Source organism: Nannospalax galili, unplaced genomic scaffold (assembly GCF_000622305.1).
Source record: "Nannospalax galili isolate Female #2095 unplaced genomic scaffold, S.galili_v1.0 scaffold462, whole genome shotgun sequence".
In the NCBI taxonomy this organism is placed as follows: Eukaryota; Metazoa; Chordata; class Mammalia; order Rodentia; family Spalacidae; genus Nannospalax; species Nannospalax galili.
In genome coordinates, this window is record NW_008348078.1 from 1,064,719 (window position 1) to 1,081,586 (window position 16,868).

At 40.3% G+C, this 16,868-nt stretch overlaps 1 protein-coding gene across 3 annotated transcripts in view; it reads left to right on the plus strand.

The window, feature by feature from the left end:
• Spidr (scaffold protein involved in DNA repair) overlaps positions 1–16,868 on the plus strand; it is a 389,790-nt gene that overhangs the window by 86,281 nt on the left and 286,641 nt on the right. The window lies entirely within an intron of this gene.

The following is a 16,868-nucleotide window of genomic DNA, read 5'->3' on the forward strand; positions in this document are numbered from 1 at the left end:
CTGGAGTCACTATGTAGACCAGGCTGGCCTTGAATTCACAGAGATCTGCCTGTCTCTGCCTCTGGAGTGCTGGGATTAAAGGCATGTGCCACCACACCTGTCCTAAAGGTTTGGTCTTTTTATGTTGTCCTGAGGTCTTGCATAGTCTGATCCTGTGTTATTTTAGATTTGACATTTTCTTTGATTGAGTGATTCGTTTTCCCAAGCTTGACTTCAAGATCTGATATTCTCTGTTCCATTTCTTCTACTTCCTTTCCATTTCTTTCCTCTAAGCTTTTTGAGTTCTTGAGTGTTTTTTATTTCATGTTTTATTTTAGCTTTGTTTTTCTTCAGAGATCTGTTTATTGAATTCTATTTTATGGGTTGTTTTGTTTTGTTTTTAGTTAGTTTATCAAACTCTTTTGTGTTTTCATGGTCTTCATTCAGTTTTTTTTATTCATATACTCTGAGTTCCTCTAACATTTATAATTGTTATTTTGAAGTCACTTTTTGTGCATCCACTAGGTTGTCATTCTCACGAAACATTACGATGGGGTGTTAATTTTTGTGGAAGACATATTATCTTGGTTATTCACGTTGTTTGTATTTTTTTGATGAAACATAACACCTGCACTTGTATGGTGACATTGCTAGTTATGGGTAAGTAATCTCATCTTAGTTGAATGTCTGTATCTTTGCTGTTTCCCCAGCCTGTCAGGTTATGACCCAGATTTTGCCTTGATTTAAAAGCAGCCTAGTTCATATCCAGAAATAGCTTATGGTGCTGAAGGTATGCTAATGGTAAAACACCTGCCTAGGATGAGTAAGGCCCTATGTTCCAAATCCCCAGTACTCAGGGAAAAGTCATAGAAATTGCTCATATATTGCCTCTGCCTCATTTTGGTAAATGAATAGACTTATTTCTAAATCACGCTATCATAGTTGCTTCTCTACTCAGGTCTAAGACAGATGACCTTCAGCCTCCACCAGACTGAGGAGACTGTTGCTCCTGCCTGAGCTGGTCTTGAAAACACTTCGGGCTATGTTTCATTGAACATGTTTTGAAACAGAGTATGGCCATGCAGATTCTATCACAGTTGTATTAGAATTCCAGTTTCTATATTATTTTCTTTGAAAAAGGTGGATGCTTTTCTTTCTGTTCTTCTCTGATCACTACAGACACACAAGTACCTCAGAGGCTCAGAGACTGTAGTGCTAGGCAGGATCTTGCTGTGTGTGCCTGTGACATCTTCCTGGCCTTGGCCATGCTCAGTCTTCCCTTCTCAACTACTAATTTATGAGCGTTGACTGAGGTAGCAGGTTTCTTCCTGGAGCACTGTGATTCTCTCTCCCTTCTCTTCTCTTTAGGTACATCTTTGCCCTGTATTTCTCATCTTTCTTCCCCTTGGGTACCTCAGAGTGAGTGCTTTGGATATGGAGATGAGCTGGATCAGCACTTTTTCAAGCATAATCTGGCAGAACTTGAGTTCTTATTCTCACTAGGCTGTTACTTGATGTTGGAAATATATTTGATTGGAAAGCCAAGCCAAAAAGTTTGCTGAGGTGTAAGACGTAGCTTGTTAAACCTGTTTACCTCAGAAAAGGATTTATTTTTTCTTGAATGTGAGAAAAACTATGGCTTTTGCTTTGCCCCTCACTATCTGACTTTGATCTTTGTGGATCCAGGGTCAGTTCCAAAAAGCACATCATGTAATCAGTAAAAGTGTATCTCTTATCAGTAGTGTATTCCTTTCTGTTGCCTGGTATTATGCTGATTTCAGTTATTTTAATCCCAATAGAATATAAAATTGTGTTAGCAACTGGGAATTTGGTATGTTTCCATTTTTGTTTGTTTTGTTGTCCTTTTGCACATAGCTAGGGAACTTCTTGATGATCAGAACACAGTACTCATTAATTATGATGTGTGTGCTGATATTCTAATTAAGAATTTGTTCTAATTAAGAATTAGTTACTTGAATTGTTGCTGTGAGAAAATACCTGACAAACGCAGCTTCAGGAAGGATTTATTTTGGCCCAGTTTGAGGGGTTCTAGTCCATCATGGTATGGAAGGCATGGTGGTGGGACACTGCATCCCTTGGTCCCATTGTGTTCACAAGCAGGAAGCAGAGAGAAATCATTGCTAGCACGTGGCCGGCTTCCTTCTTCTTTAGCCTGGGGTCCCCAGCTCCTAGAATGGTACTGCCCACATTTAGGGTAGGTCTTTCCACCTCCATTAACCTAGTCTAGGTAAGCTCTCTTAGACATGCCCAGAGATTTATTTTCATGGTAATTATAATCCCACCAAATTGACAGTCAAATTTAGCATCATATTCCCCATATCCTTTGTACCCTGAATGGTCCATGATGCATTATAGGCACCCAGTTAATTTCTGAATCTTGTTTTAGAATTGAGAGTAGAAATGAAGGTATTTGGCATCCCGATTTGTTGGTGTGTGAACCATCAGTCCTCTTTCATTTCTCTCAAGATATAAGATTTTATCAGAATGGTATGACTTTAGCAGTGTTTCTATTGTTGCTCTGTCCATGCTCCTTAAAAAACTGTTCAGGCACTTCTGAAATTCTCTAGCTTTTTTCTCTAGTGCTGCTGATCATTTTCATTTCTGCTATGATTTCTATGAATGGAGACAAACTGAGTGCTCAGCCTAGCGCTGCTGAGCCATCTCCTATGAGCTTAAGAGCACAGGTCTGGGCCTGGTCAGTAATTAGCAATTAGGCCTTAGGATGGAAATCTGTTTATGCCTGACAGGATGTGGTGTGGGAGCCTGAGAATCAAGGCTCAGTCCACATTCGTCCACTCAGCACCAGGATATAGGGGGGTCTTCCCAGAGCTGCCCAGAGCACGTTGGTTGAAGCCCAAAGACTTCATGTTTGTTTTTGCATGGAACATGAATCAAGTGAGCAGTTATAATTGGTCATCTAAAGGAAAGATTGTAGTCCTCTTACTATCATCCTTTACTTTGTTTTGCCAGCTAAGTAAGCATTGGGCTTTAAGGTGGGCCCATACAAATGAAGAGGTGATTGCTTCTTTAATATGACTGTGATATTATACTGGGTGACCACTATCAATTTTTAGAACCTGAAAGTCTTGTAGCCTTTAATTTCTGAATGTTTAAAACACACACACACACACACACACACACACACACGCACGCACGCACGCATGCACGCACGCACGCACACACGCACGGACACGCGCGCTCAGAAACCACTGGTTTTGTGGCTAATTTGCATCACTTGCATCTAGGCAACCTGACACAAAGGCACTGCTTCATTGTACAGTTGCATTTTGAGGTCAGCCTGTGCAACTTAGTGAGACCAGTCACAAAATTAGAAGGGGCCAAGCCGACAGTTGCATATATTACTATTATGTGGGTGAATTTTTAATGTATATTTTTAATTGAATTTTTGTGGACTTCATACAAAATATCTTAATCTTCTTTATACCCCCTCCCCCATCTGCACCCCCCCATGCTCCCTCAAATGGATTTCATGCATTCTGTCATATGTGTTAAGGCCTATCGTGTCAAGTTTTTTTTTTTTTTTTTTGCCCAAATGTCCCTCAGTGCAAGTGCATCCACTACAGCCTAGTCAGCCTATCTAGAGTCTCTTCCTTAAAGAAGATCAACTCTCCCTCACTCAGCAGTAATCAGCTGCCAATAGTTCCTCAGCTAAAATTGGCGCCTGCTGCCCATTTCCCCAGTTCTGTGCTGGGCTTTTATCTGATTGAGATTGCATGAGTCTTGTGCATGCTGTCACTATTGCTGTGAGTTCACATGAGCAAGTTCCCAGAGGCCTAGAATACTCTATTTCCTTACATTCATGCACCAACCCTGGCTCTTACAGTCTTTTCACTTCCACTTCTGCAATGGTCCCTGAACCGTGGATGGGTGAAGTTTAACATAGGAGTCCTATCCAGGGACACACTCCCTGCAGTCTCTTAGTCACTGCATTTTGGCCAATTGTGGCCTTCTGTGTGCATCATACTTCATGAGGAAGCTTCCCTGGTGAGAGTTGAGAAATGCGTTAGAATTCTCCCTACCCCCTGTTCTGTTATGTTCCATGAGCCTTAGGTGTAGAGGTTCCATTGTAGATGTGTCATTTAGGATGGGTCATCTCTCAGACACTTATTCTCTGTGTGTGACCAGTTGTGGAGCTCTGTAATACCTTCCATCTTTTGCAAAGGAAGCTTCTTTGATGAGTGGTGACTGGCATGCTTGTCTATAAATATAAGGATCTGTATTTAGCATACAGTGAGACATTTCATTTGTCTAGAGATGAGAGAGATCAGTTTTTCTCTAAGATCTATGTCCTCTCCAGCCATGTGTATTTGGCTGTATTTACAGTGCCATCTATGAGTTCCTACCCATTGAGAGGGCTTTAAGTCCAATTAGATAGCTGTTGATTACTCCCAAGAAAAAATTTCCACTACTTATTGCTTGCTGTGCTGGTCATTCTTGTGGTTATTAGGCTTTAAAGCTGGGGCTGCACCATTGATTGATTTTTCTCCCTTAGCAGCTTGCATAGTGTCCTCTAAACTGTGAGAGGAGGGTACTATGGGACTTCAGGGAAGAGGCTTCCACATCAATTCCAGCTCCATTGCTCCAAGTCCTATGCCCAAAGTATGGCCTGTCTTCAGCAACAGGGTCATACCTTCAAGTTCTGGGAAGTGATTAAAGGCTGTGGTAGTAGCCTGTGTTATTTTGGGAGTCTCTTGGACTACCCTGACCAACAACTCGAAGGGTGGTTTCTCCTGTCTGGCACTGTGCTTCTTGTTCTATAACCTCAGATGTACCCATGCATTCATGTTCAAGTGTTGTATATGTAGTTTGGCGTGGGCTGGGGGGCGGGGCACGGTGAGTTAATACATTTTCCTCTGGCTTTTCTTACCACCTAAGCATTATTTACCTCTCTGTTCTCTCTCCCTGTCTAATCTCCCTCCTCCCTCCCCAGTTTAAGTACCTCCTCTTCCCCCATGTTCCCCATCTTCCTCTAGATAATGCCTGTCTCCTATTATACCACCTCTCTTGAGCTCTTTTTTCCTCTTTGCTCCCATGGTTCCTTGTGTGTCCTTCCCTCCTCCCTTCCCAGTCAAATATCCCCATAGTCCCTTCTATTTTCCTGCCTTCTGCTATTACATCAGGATACATACTCACATAAGGAATTGGTGCTAAGATTTACAAATATAAGAGAACATGCATTGCTTGCTTTTATGAGTTTCTATTACTTAGCATAAAAGTTTCTATTTCCATCCATTTGTCTGAAAATTTAATAATTTCATCTTTTCCTACTGTTAAGTAGAGCTTCATTGTGTAAATGTACCACATTTTTATTATCCATTTTCAGTTGGGGGACATTTAGGTTGTTACCATTTCTTAGCTATTGTGAAAAGAACAGCAACAAACATGGACATACAGGCATCTCTGCAGTAGAGTGGGTCCTTTAGGTATATGCCAGGGTATAGCCAGATCATATGGTGGATTCATTTTTAGTTTTTAAGCAGTTCTCCACATTACTTTCCACAGTGGTTGTACAAGTTTGCATTCCCACCAGCAGTGAATGAGAGTTCCCCTTCTCTACTTCCTTGCCAGCATTTGGTGTCTTTTGTTCTCTTGCCCTTAGCCAGTCTGACTATGGTAAGATGAAATCTTAAAGTGGTTTTGATTTGCATCTCCCTAATCACTAAGAATGGTGAACACCTTTGAAGGCGTTTTTTAAGCTATTTTTATTTCTTCATTAGAATGTTCTGTTCAGGTCCTTAGCCCATCTTACTATTGGGTCATTTGTTTCTTTGTCTTTTGAGTGCTTTGTATATTCTGTATATTAATCCCTTGTCAGATGTTTAGCTGGTGATGATTTTTCTCCCACTCTGTGGGTTTCCTCTTCACTTCTTGATTGTTTCATTCTTCTACAGGTGGAGATCCAGTTTTGCCAGCACCATTTTTTGAAGGTGCTGTCTTTTCCTCCAGTGTGTGTTCTTGGCACCTTTGTCAAATATCAATCAGGCAGCTAAGTTTTGGTCTTCTATTATGTTCCATTGATTTACCTGCCTTTTTGTGCCAATACCAAAATACAAGGGCATGCAATTTTAATCACCAGATTGATATTTGACAAATGTGCCAAGAACATACACTGGAGGAAAGACAGCACCTTAATAAATGGTGCTGGCAAAACTGGATGTCTACCTGTAGAAGAATGAAATTAGACCCTTATCTTGCACTCTGCACAAAAATAAACTCTAAATGGATCAAAGACCTCAATGTGAAACCTGAGGTGATAAACATTACCGTTGAAATCTACCCGATGACTTTATACATACACAGGTGCCAAGGATCCGAGTGCAACCGATATGACTAGTAATAATCAGATACATACTGATTAGAGACACATGCGCCAACATCACAGTGTTATTAGCAAAAACATGTCTGTAAGAAATAGTATATTTTAAAATGAAATGGATATTTTTTTTTGGCCTTTTTGAAGCAGGGTCTCCCTGTAAGCCCCAGCTGTCCTGGAACTCACTATGTAGACCAGGCTGGCCTTGAACTCACAGAGATCCGCCTGCCTCTGCCTCCCAAGTGCTGGGACTACAGGCTTGTGCCACCACATCCAGCAGAGATCTTTTTTTAAAGGTTAAAAACTCATTCAATTTTATGTCTTACAGGGTTTATACTGAGTTCAATATTGTATAACTGTATTAATTCAACAATGAAGCTAAAAATTTTATAGCCACTTTTGAAAGAGATGTATCTTTGCTCTGGAAACTGTTATTGAGTATGTTAAAGCTGTTATGAAATGCTTCTTCTAAAAAAGTATTAAAAAAGAAACTCTAAAACTGTTAGAAGAAAACGTAGGCAATACCCTACAAGATATAGGTGTAGGAAAGGGCTTTATAAATTGGCTATCAATTGCTCAGAAATTAAGGTCAACAGTCAACATGTGGGCCCTTATTAAACTAAAAAGCTTCTGTACATCAAAAGAATCAAAGAAGTGAAGAGGAAATACACAGAGTAGGAGAAAAATCATCACCAGCTAAACATCTGACAAGGGATTAATATACAGAATATACAGAGAACTCAGGACTATCTCTCCGCTCAGAGGTGGTACCACCCAGATTGGGCTGGGTCCTCCCACTTCACTCAACAATCAGTAAAATGCCTTTCAGACAAGGGATTAATATACAGAATATACAGAGAACTCAGAAAACAAAGAAAACAAATGACCCAATGATAAGATGGGCTAAAGACTTGAAGAGAGTGTTCTAATGCTTTTGGTAGAATGGTCATTTTCACAATATTCCACCAATCCATAAACATGAGGTCTTTCCATCTCCTGGTGTCTTCTCCAGTCTCTCTCTTCAAAGATTTTAATCCTTACAGAAATCTTTGATGGCTTTGATTACGTTTATTCCTAGCTATTTTATTTTTACAGTTACTACTTGCATATGTATACTGAACCATCCTTGTATCTCTGGAATAAGGCCGACTTGATCATGGTGAATGGTCCTTATGATGTCTGTCTGTACACAGTTTGCCTTTCCAGAGTCTTTAAGTCATTTACATGTATTCTTTCTGATTTTTTTAATGTAGGCACTTAGAGCTATAAACTTTCCGTTTAGGACTGCTTGTAAAGTGTCCCAGAGGTTTTATTGTTTTGTGTTTCTATTTCCATGTAGCTTCGCTGCTGTTTGCTCAAGAATGGTCCATGCTTCAGATTCTTACTTTTGATTTCTTATTGCTGGGACAGGATGGTCCCAAGCTGACTAGAGAAGTGCTTTCTGGTGGGGCAAATGGAATTCAAGGCTTTGGGGGTCCAGAGGCTGGGTTCTGGAAGGTTAATGAAGAGGTCTTAGGCAGGAATCAGGAGGGGGTCATACATCTGAGACTGACATGGGGGTCAGCAGGAGGAGGGTCTAACTAGCTAGGTGCAGTAGGTGTGGGCCCTGAAGCTCGAGAAGGCAGCTAATCTGGATACAGGGAATCAAGCTGCAGTGATTGGGGTCTGACTTACCAGAGTAACATGCTCGTTCTGGCAGGTAGAGTGAGAGGAATTAGAGATAGTCCCAAAGCAGAGGGGTGGGTGCTGTGGGCTTTGGGGTACTCACCTTCAGAGGCCTGAGGCTGAGTCAGATACTCTCAGGCCATCTCAAAGGAACAGGTGGGTTCAAGGCCCAAGGAAAGGGTATGGGAAGAGGATGTCCCACCCCTACTAGGTAGCAGGGACCTGAGTAAATTCCTTTTAATGATTTTATTTTAATTATATATGTATGCTTATTTGTGTGGGTTTGTGCACATGCTACAGGTATCTGCAGAGGCCAGAAGTATTAGATCCCTAGGAACTGGAGTCATAGGTGGTATGGGTGGCAGTGAGGTATCCCTATGGGTCTTCAAAACAAAACTCAAATCTTCTGGAAGAGTAGTATGTACTCTTAACTACTGAGCCATCTTTGCAGCCCCAAAAGGGTGAATTTAAGGGAGAAAAACAATATTTCTTTTTTTTCTTATCATCTTGACTACCTTATGGAATATTAAAGACTCCTCAGAAGGAATGCATGTCATACCATTGTGACTCTTTAACGTACAGCCATGGGGACTTCGGTAAAACAAAATTCATAAAAAAGCACCTTGACTTTTGGGGGCTTTGGAGTAAGATGCAGCCACCTGGAAGAATGGCGCTCTCATGGGCCCACTACAAGGGTATATTATACGGGTCTTATCTTCTCCAGTGGCATTTTGGCTAAGCAGCAGTATTTTTGCCTCTGACCACATGCTCTGTGTGCTTGTACAAGTCCTGTGATCATTTAGAACTCCAAATAGTACCTCCTTTCCTATTTCTTTGCTGCTGAATGTATTCTCTATTTCAGTAAGCCATACAGCTACCCCAGCTGTCATGTACTTTGGCCTCTTCTAGTATGTCATTTGGACCTTTTCTCTGAAGTATTTTCACTAGTACCATATGGTTACTGAACTATTTCAAAACAATAATTATTATTAAAGTGTGGGCTCAGAATTAATCAGCACTCGGCAGTGTGCTGGGTTACTTTCAGGACATTAAAATGCTGTATTAACTTATTTTGCATTTCATCAGGGTAGGAGTGGTAGATAAAAAATAGAATACACAGGGTTTATTGTTGACCAAGACCATGGGTTCTGAGAAGCCACACAATGAATGTGAACACATTTGCCCAAATCCACCATTCCAAGAATATATATTGAAAGCATATCCCCAACTAATGATAGGTCTGTTGATTTACCTTCGTGTAACAAGACACATGTACTCTCTTTTCTATATACACACCTTCAAAAACCATCTGTTTTTGTAAGTAAAACTTTTGTTACCCTTTGTATTTTACAATTACTAGAAATGAGGCTTGGGCTTGCCAGTTGGCATACTCTGTCAGCCTTCTGAGACACTGAGACAATCCTGGTAGTTTGTCAATCCTTTGTGATGTACTGTTAAAGTAAACTCTAGTCATGAATAGCACAAGATAATGCTGGTTTGACAAAAAAGTATTTCACTTTTTTGATTATTGTTTCAGTAGGGCACTTAGTAAGCACTGTAACTGGAAAGAAGGAATTATTAGTATAAAAACAAATTTGTCAGGGATTCCACTTTCCCCCACTAAATGTTTGGGCATACTTTGGCATATATTGGATTGTTGAATGAATCAATTAAATGAAAGTGTACCATGTATTTTTAATTGCCTCACTATCATAGAGCAAAACCATCAGTGGTTCTAGTGAAACTGCTCTCTTTTTTTTTGTCCACATAGACTCATACCTTTTACTAGGCCTTTGAGAAAGGAGGAAGCTTTCTTGATTCTGATTTTCAAGAAACCAAAAGTTTCTGGGAAAGAACAAAAGGGCTTCTCTACTTCTCAAGAGTAACTAAACAAATCTAACATTGACAAAAATTTGGAAGTGTTCCTCAAACAAATTTTCTTTTTTTTTAAACAATTCTTTAGTTAGGGTTATCCAGAGGAGCAGACTAATAGGGTGAATATATATTACGACAGAAGATATACTAGGTTGGCTTACAAAATAGGGGCTGGTAGTCGAACAGTGGTTGCACACTGAAGAGGCTGAGAGCCCAGTAGCAGCCCAGTCCAAGAAGCTGGGTCCCTCGGCAGTAGCAATCTGGAGCTTAAGCCCTAGAAGATGCTAAGAGTTGCTGGTCTTCAGTCCTTGATGGAGCCTGAAGAAAGTGGAGCCTGCCATCAGTAAGGAAGAGTGGCAGCAACGTTAGACCCACTGAGGCGGAGAAGCACTGCTTTTTCCTCATACTTCTTGTGTCTAGGCCACCACTGAAAGGTGGAGACTCTTCTTTCAATTTGGTGGAGATTAATGATCTGTTAATTTAACACATGCCAGCTGTTTTATAATTGTAAGGATATTAGGTCAAAGAGGTAGTCAGTGAATGTTGTTAATTTTGTTTTGACCCCCACAAACCTGCCCAGAAGCATTTCTCTTAGATCCAGTCAAGTTGTAAATCCAGATTAGCCGTCACAAACATGTAAGATTTAGATGAGAAACTAGTACACAAATATGTGTTTAAAATACAGTGGCAGGCTGGTTCAGTGGATAAGGGTACTTGCTACCAAACCTGATAACCTGAGTTTGATCCCCAGAACCCACATGGTAGAAGGAGAGAACCAGCTCCTAGAAGTTGTCCTCTGACTTTCACGCATATGCCATGGCCCTTGCACACACGCACCCACAAAATAAATAAATATAAAAAAATAAAATGGATGCAATGACAAATATTTTTAATTCAGATTTTACCTAAAATCCAGATTTCTTGGGGTTGGGGATTTAGCTCAGTGGTAGAGTGCTCGCCTAGCAAGTGCAAGGCCCTGGGTTTGGTCCTTGGCTCCGAAAAAAAAAAGAAATCCAGATTTCTTGTGGCCCAGTGGTTAAGAGCACTTGTTGTTCTCTTGGAGGACCGAGGTTTGGTTCCCAACATGCCACACTGGATGGCTCAAAACCACCTGTAACTTTAGTTCCAGGGGACCCAATGCCCTCTTCTGGCCATCTTCAGGCACTCACACATAAAACTGAAACAAATCTTTAAAATTCGTATTTCTTTATGCTTTATCGAAATAATACAAAATGTAGTTATTGTTAAATTCACTCTGATATTGCGGGGCCTAGCTATCTCTGAACAGCAACCAGTTTGAGATGAAATTTGATTTGTCACCCAGGCTCCCGCAGTCTCCTCCTCCCATCCTTCCCTTTTCTCATCTGCTTGGAACTGAAGGCGTTGAATTTAGACCCCTTGCCAAAATCTTTATGGAATCAGTCATGGCCATGGTCATATTTGTTCAGATGGCATCAAAAGTGGTTCTGTATTTTGTTCTGCCCACTTTGAAATGAAAACAAGCATCCCTAAATTAACTAATCAGCTTGAATAGTTCATCCTTCATCCCTAGTTACTCAGCTTCAATGGTGTATCCCTCATCTCTAGTTATTCAGCTTGAATAGTGCATCCTTCTTCTCTAGCTACTCAGCTTGAATGGTGTGTCCTCCCCAGTAGCTAGCTGCCTGACAGTCTCTCGCACTTTTCTTTCTTGGTTTGTTTTGTGTTCTATTTTGTGACTTGAATATCAGACCTCTGGGTAGCTTTTATACTGTTTCAAATAAGCAAAAATTACTATGTACACAGAAAAAATTCCAACTTGGACAGTGGATAAAGGTAAACAAGATCATCTCTGCACTTGCAAGTAATCATTCTTTTTTAAAAAATATTTTATTTTTTATTTTTATTTTATGGGTATGAGTTTATTGCCTGCATGTCTGTAAATGCACCTGTGTCATGCAGTGCCCTCAGAGGTCAGAAGGGGGCAATGTTTCCTCTGGAACTGGAGTTACAGATGGTTGTTAGCCATCATGTGGGGGCTGGGAATCAAACATGGGTTCTCTGCAAGAACAGCCAGTACTCTTAACACAGCCATCTCCCAGCCCCACACATAATAATTCCTAAGTGTTTCAATGACTTTTCTGTTGCTGTGATAAAATACCATGACCAAAAGCAGCTTATGGAAGAAAGGGTTCATTTTGGCTGATGGTTCTGGAGTGGGAGTCCCTTGTTGATGGGGCAGCATGGCTACAGGTTCTTGGAACAGGAAGAGATACACCTTCAAGCACAAACATGCAGCAGAGAAAACAAGCTGAAATGGGGCAGAGATATAAACTCTCAAAGCCTGCCCCAGTAGTACTTCCTCCAGCAAGGATGCAGCTCCTAGATGTCCATAACCTCCCCAAACAGTGCCACCAACTGGGGACCAAGTGTCCAAATGCCTGAGTCTATGGAGGACATTTTTCATTTGAACTATGGCTGTTAAGTTTCTAGTTAAGAATAGTCTATGTAAGTAAGTGTATGTGTAGACGTGTTCCTCTCTGATATTTGTTTTTTGAACCTCTACCTTACTGTATATAAATTGCTTCTGTAATTTCCTATATAATTTTAAAACTTATGGATCTACCATAATGTTTGCATGATATTTAGCATGGGTTGTACCCTAATGGATGCATAATATTTCTGGTTACATAGAATTTTATTGCATAATCATAAGATTTGATTAATGGATGTTTGTAGTTTGGTTTTTCCACTTGTCAATGCAAAACACAATTCTCATTTCAAAGGAAATAAGAGACTATTTATTCTGAGGCAAATATGAGTGACCCAAGAATTCAGATTGCCCTGAATAACATATTCCGTTGTGGAAATGGTTACTTGAACTTATATAGTCTCACACACACACATGCACACACACACACACACACACACACACACACACACACACAGAGTCATAAATCAAGGTGTTTTACAAATACATTGGTGCTAACATCTGGTAAACAGGTTACTGTAAAGTGGGGAAAACTGCCCATAGATTTTTCTGATGACATTCTTCACTTTTGTATTGGTGCAAATGAGTGGTCTTTTAATACATGCCAAATGTTTTTCTTTTTAAATTTTATTGAATTTTTTGCGTATTTCATACAGAACAGCTCAAACAATCTTATTCATCTTTATACCCCCATTCCCAATAGCACCCTCCCATAGCCCCCCCTCCACTGGAGCTCATATACTCGGTCATCCCTGTCAAGGCCTACTGTGTTGTTAGTGTCCCCAGCCATTCCCCAATACAAGCCCATCCACTGAATCTAGAGTCCCTTGCTTTAAGAAGATCAGCTCTTCTTCATCTAGCAGCAATTGGTTGCCAACATTCCTTCAGATAAGATTGAGGTCTGCTGTTCATTTTCCCAGTTCTATGCTAAGTTATTTTCTCCCTGAGTTTGCATGGGACTTGTGTATGCTGCTACCATTGCCATAGAATCATATGACCAGGTTCCCAGGAGCTTGTAGGACTCTGTGTCCATGTGGTCACGCACCTCCTCTCTGGCTCTTAAAATCTTTCCGTCCCCTCTTCCACAATGGTCCCTGAACCCTGGGTGGGTAAAGTTTAATAAAGGGGTCCTGTCCAAGGACCATCATTCAGCAATCATGCCAAATGTTTTAGAATTGTAAGGATATTAGATCAGGGGCAGAGGTGGGCAATGATGAATGGCAATTAAAGAGACTGAAGATGGTTCAAGATACATTTCAGTCTACATGATCATAAAGTTCTGATCAGTCAGTCAGACTTGTAGAATCTTTAACACAGGTGTGACTTTTTATTAGAACAGCAGTTCACAGCCTCAACTCCATATATCCCCATTTGTGAAACAGACTAGGCATAAGACTTGTGTTGAGATTTTGGAGGGATAGATTTACTCTGTCTTCTTTATTCAGTTGGTGCATAAGCATTTGGAAACCCTGTGTTTTGTTTTATAAGCATATTATATACATATTGCGATGTGCTTCCATGTATAATTGAATTAATATGCCCTGTAAGTGGACTTGATTGATGAAAATATTTACATCTTGAATTCTGACGCAGACTGTTGTTTGTCCACCAGTATGATCATAATACTTACTCTTTCCCTCGGCGGGCACTCAAATGCTCTTTTCCTGCTGAGCATTCCCGAATGTCTGTTTTAATCCATTGCTCATTCTGTGGGGTTGCTTTCCTTTTCTTACTGATTCACAGGAGGTTTTTCTTTTACATTTAAAAAAGTGTGAGTGTGTGTGTGTGTGTGTGTGTGTGTGCACGCGCACCACAGCACACAAATGGAGGTCAGAGGGCACCTTTGTAATCAGTTATTTCCTTCTGCCTTTACATGGATTCCAGGAATCAAATTCAGGTCACCAGCTTGGGCAGTAGGCACCTTTACCCACTGGGCTATCTCACTAGCCCATCATAGGAGGTTTTTGTTGTAGAAAACTAGCTGTTTCTTAATCATAACAATATTGTTTTGTGTACTTGTGTTTTATGTGTGTTTTTGGTCTTTTCCAGTTTGGACTCCCAGCATCCATGTAAAAGCTGGGCATGGTGTTATGCTTCTATAACCCCAGTGTTGGGGAGCCAGAGACAAGAGAATCCCTGGAGCCTGGTGCCAGACAGTGCAGCCAATTTGGTAGGCTCCATGTTGAATGACAGAGATGCTGTCCCAAAAATTAGGTAGAGAGTTAATGAAAAAGACACTCATGGCAAGCTCTGCCTCAGCACCTGCACATGTGTACACAGGAACAGGTATAGACACATACACCACACATACACACAGAAATGTAATGGGACTGCTTCTGTCTTGGATAGAAAAGTATCCATATGTTTTTATAGACCTATGCATGCATGTTTAATCTTTTGTGGATTAGGACTTGTAGTTATTTACTGCTGCCTTGAACATCCATGGTGAACTGTGCCCCATGCAGCATGAACACTGGAGTGGCACTTGAAACGGTGGACTTGTCACTGTGGGAGAGTAAGCTAGCCTAAGTTGTGTTACATGATTGATGTGGGAGCTTAAATGGGTCACAGAACCATTCCTCGTTGTTTCCTTAGTTTTATAGGCCAGCATCTCCCAACAAATTACTGACATGTAGATAACATAAGTAGTTGTCCATCAGTATTTTTCACATTGTTAGCAACAAATGAATTAAGACATGCATAAGTCCTTTAAAACTGCCTCTAGCTCTAAATTTTGGGATTATAGGTGTGATGGCTATGACAGTGTTTGAAGAGCTGGGGATCAACTAGGAATTTATGCTTCTAGGCAAGCACTCTCCTAACGGAGCCATAGTCCCAACCATCAAAGTGGGTTTAGTTTTCATTTCCTTGATTGCCAAGAGTACTGAGTTTTTAAAATATTTGTTGGCCACGTGAAAATAGACTGTTTTCAGAGCTCTCTGCTCAGTACCTTGAATTTTTTTATTGGATTGTTAGTTTTCTTACTGTTGAGTTTTTTTTTTTACTTCTTTCTCTTTTTAAATATTTTATTTATTATTTTTATTTTATGTGTATGAGTGTACTACTTGCATGTGTATAAATGTACCCATGTTGTGCAATGCCCACGGAGGTCAGAAGAATGCGTTGGATTCCCTGGGACTGGAGTTACAGTTGTTAGCTATGTGGATGTTGGGAATCAAACCCGGGTCTTCTGCAAGGGCAGCCAGTGCTCTAACCTCTGAACCGTCTCTCCAGCCCCTTGATTTCTTTGTGTTCTGAATATTAATCTTGTCAGCAGATGCATAGCTGGCAGATTTCTCCATTCTGTGTGCTATTTCCTCACTTAACTGGTTCCCTTGCTATTCAGAGCTTTTTAATTTCACAATCCCATTGGTTGATTGTTGCACTTATTTTCTGAGCAACTGGAGTCCTGTTCAGAAAGTCCTCTGCTATTCCTGTATCTCGAAATAGCTTTTTCTCCAGCAGTTTCAGTATCAGGTCATAGGTTCATGTATTTGACCCATTATTCTTTGATCCATTTTGAGTTGATTTTTACACTGAGTGATAAATGTGGACCTAGTTTCATACTTCTAAATGTAGATGTCCTGTTTTCCCAGCTCCATTTCTGAATTTCTTTAGAGCGTTTATCATGCAGGGGTGTTGGATTTTGTCAAACCTTTTTCTGGAGGCTAGAGAGATGACTTAGTAGTTAAGAGCACTGGCTGAGGTCCTGCAAAGGACCTGGGTTTGATTCTCAGCACCCATATGGTGACTAACAGCCACCTGTAACTTCAGTTCCAGGGGAATTTGACACCCTCTTCTGACCACCACAGGCATTGCCTGACACAGGTACACTTACGTACATGCAGGTAGCATACTCACACACATAAAAAAAATAATAAAAAATATCAAAAAACTCTGCATTTATGGAGATGACCATCTGATTTCTGTTGAGTCCATTTATATACTTTATAGCATTTATGTATTTTTGTTTGTGGAGTCATCCCTGCATATCTGGAATCAAGCTAACTTACCATGGTCAATAATCTTTTTGTTGTGTCTTGAATTCAGTTTGCAAGTATTTTGTTGAGATATTTTGTGTCTATCTTCATCAGGGAGATTGGTCTGTTATTTTCTTTTTTTGTTTTTATTTCTTTATCTGGTTCTGGAGGGTAGTACTAATTTCATAAAAAGGGTTTGGCAATGTTCCCTACTTCCATAATTTATGGAATAGTTTCAAAAGCCTTGGTGTTCTTTGAAGTTTATTAAAATTCAACCAGTGGATCCATTTGGTCCTAGACTTTTCTTAGTTGAAAGATTTTTACGTACACCTTCAAACATGATATAAATCTGTTTAAATTGTTTATCTCTTGTGAGCTTAGTTTTGGTAGGACAAATGCTCCTAGAAATTCATTTCTCTTGTATTTTCAAATTTGGTGGAGCATGAGTTTTTTACTGTGACCTAATGAATGACCTGATTTTCTGAATTTCTTTGCTCTCTGGAACAATGGCTTTTTTTCATTTCTAATTTTATTGATTTGGCTC